This window comes from Arachis ipaensis, chromosome B04, assembly GCF_000816755.2.
Source record: "Arachis ipaensis cultivar K30076 chromosome B04, Araip1.1, whole genome shotgun sequence".
Classification (NCBI taxonomy): Eukaryota; Viridiplantae; Streptophyta; class Magnoliopsida; order Fabales; family Fabaceae; genus Arachis; species Arachis ipaensis.
The window spans coordinates 103,844,433-103,847,738 of NC_029788.2; positions in this window are offsets into that span (position 1 = coordinate 103,844,433).

Sequence of the window (3,306 nt, forward strand, 5' to 3'; positions counted from 1 at the left end):
AATAAAGGAGGGAGATGGAGAGGAAGAAGAAGAGGAGTGAAACGGTTAATTTTGTCTTTATAAAAATAAAAGAGAGACATAATTAGGATTCAAAAAAATTGAGAGTATCTGCAATTTGAAAATGGAATATTCTGTTAAACTAAACGGTTTTGTCATAGTAGAGACCTAATTGAAGAAAATATTAGTTTCGAGATTCAATAAAAAAAAATATAGAGACCTAATTGAAAATTCGGTAAAATTATAAGGACCGACAAAATAATTAAACCTAAATACAACTGAACATAAATATAGTAAATGTAAAGAGCATTTTTTTTAAATGCAGATATAACATATACCATATGTATGCGCCAATGTAGTTATTAAATGCCTCGAATGGTTTGTAAAAGATACAATTGCAAAAATTAATCATTCCATCAGATATTAGATGATAATGACACATAACATAATTTATTTTGTGACACCATCAACATCGAGTGGTGTTCTGATCATGTCTCTTCCACCAAACCTCCTTTATAGCCTTTGTTTCGACCACCATAAGATGCATCCCCGATGCACAATAAAAAAATGCTAAATACTATCGAATTTACTATTAAATTTAGCGTCACAGGTTAGCAGTGGGTTTACTAGTAAATTCGATTTTTTTGGCAGTAAATTCGCCGATAATAATTAGAGAAAAAAAAGATAAATTGGCACGATCATTACCATCGAATTTAGAGATAAAAAAAGCTGATGGTGAGATAATTAAATGAAATGCATCGTTTTGGTCATAGGCTGTGCGATACCAATAGATTTTTTCGACGGTAAATCCGTTGGTAAAATTGATCCTCAATTCGAATTTGCAAACTCTTCTCCTCTATTTTTGCAAAATCAACAATTTCATCTCTCTCCCTTCTCTTTCTCTCTCGCCGTCAGTCCCCATCGCCACCATTCATTGCCGTTTCATCGCCGTCGACCGCTTCCCAAAACTCTAGCCATCGTCGTCGTTGAGGAGCGTCCACCTAGAGCTTGTTTCTACCATGGAGGATTTTGTTTCTCCGCTGTGAGTTGCTGCCTCCATCATTTGCCGCCGCCACCACTTGTCTTTGTCAGCTGCAATGTTATCCTTCCTCTTTCATTCATGTATGTCTTCTTTCCTTCTTTCTATTTTATATGGCATTATTGATATTTGCTAAACCCTAAACCTAATAATTAGGATAATTTCTAAGTGTTAAGTTAAATTAGGTTTATCGTTCTATCTAGTAGTCCTTATAAAATATGTGATATTTTATTTTATTTTAGTTATTATAAAAAAGAACAAATAGAGATGAAATTTACTTTTATAGAAGCCAAAAGAAAGAAAAAAATAAAGAAAACTAGTAAAACAATTGCAATATAATAAAAGTATACATATTATCAAGATGCATGTTGATTTGCTTGCAATATTGTCAGTGCTTTGGGAGCATCTGATCTACTATTGTGATCACACATATTTCATTTTTTTGCAAATTATAAATGTAAAGGTCTCATAAATTTCGTTTGAGAAGTGTCTTCTTCATTAGTCATTGAATACTTTGTCTAGCTTCTTTTCTTTTAAGGTCTTTTGTTGTGTTTTTACTTTTTTTTATTCTATTAATAAAATATATGTTAGTTGTTTGGAATTGCATTTATTATTGTAAATATATTCAATTCATATTCTATATATGTATAGCTCTTACAATTATAGACAGTTATGGTTTTTGCTGAATGTATTTAAAGTATGTTAGGCTTATATAAATATAAGTGAAAATATGTATAGAATAAAATTAAATTAAAAAATGTCAAAAATCAAATTGAAGGTTTGGTGTATTTTAAATTTGATTTTCTTGCTTAATTGATTTTTTTTTAGTTTTAATATTAAACTTTGATATTTAAATTTGTTTGTGAACTTTTACTTAAAAATTATAGATAAATTATTATACAAAATTGTAAAACTTTGAATTTTGTTAGTTTAGAAATTATTAAATTTGAATATTTAAAAAAATTATTTAAAAAAATTAAAATTTAAGTTTACTGTCGGATAAATCTGCCGGTAACTATTAATAATAAATAATATATTACCATCGGATTTGCCGGGTAAAATATCCGACGATAACAAGCTCCAAAATTTCATCAATTAAAAATTTAAATCCGTCGCTAAATTTGCTGGTAATTAGCAGCGGACGAAAAAATTCGTCGATAAATAATTACTGACGAAGTTTATACCATCAGATTTATTCTGTCGCTAAATCTGTCAATAAATCTAACGGTATTCAATGACTTTTTTGTAGTGATAATCCCGAGCAGCGTGATAACGACCACTAGGGATGATGATATTCAATTCCTTTATGAGGATTACATGCAGCATACTAACTAGATAGGATTTGATTGTATCTATTGTTTTTGTTGACTTTATTGCATTTATTTAGTTTATTGGTATGAATTTTGAATAAGCCTATATGTTTACTATTTATTTATTTTTGAATTATTTTTAAACTTTTTTTAATAATATATAATAGGTATTTGAAAAATATAATAATATATTATTAATGGAAATAATAGAAAACAATGAATAATTTCATTATTTGACAATTTTTATTAGCACTCGTACAAGCACTGTTATTATTATTTTGTTTTTATGGACGGTTACAAATCGTCAGTAATATTTCTTAAATTTTCCAATAAAACTTTTACTCACGCACTTAAAATTGATTACCGACTGACTCCTTGATCGTGGGTAAAAGTGAACATTCTTAAGGTGACAACAATAAATATATATATATGCTAATTTTTTTTATAAAACAAATACATATAACTAAACACTTAATAACTTATCCATATGTCACGAAGACAAAAACTAAAAATTTACACGCATCAAAACAATGTGATAAACACAACCTACACACATTTTATTTCTTGAAACTTACTTGCATATTCTCATAAACTATATTATGCATTAAACTGATAAATAATAACGGAGGTAATGCTCCAAATGGTCTGTAAAATTCAAAATCCGCTTCGATTAAATTTTTCATTTTATAAAATGACCAAATATACTCTTCATTTTCAGAAATCTGAGACGAACAAACACACCCACACGTGCTGCTTACCGGAAAGGATGTACTGCCTCTGGCTCGCATTCCGTCCCAGTTCCTTACCCCCTGTGGGTGGGGATAATAAGTGACTTGCTTTAATGCACCTTTTACCTAACCCTGTCATTCTTCATTTCATATTCTTTCGTTTCAAGAAAGAAAGAGTTTTTAAGTCCATCCCAAAGATTTTCCACCACTACTTTCGGAGTGGACCGCTTTC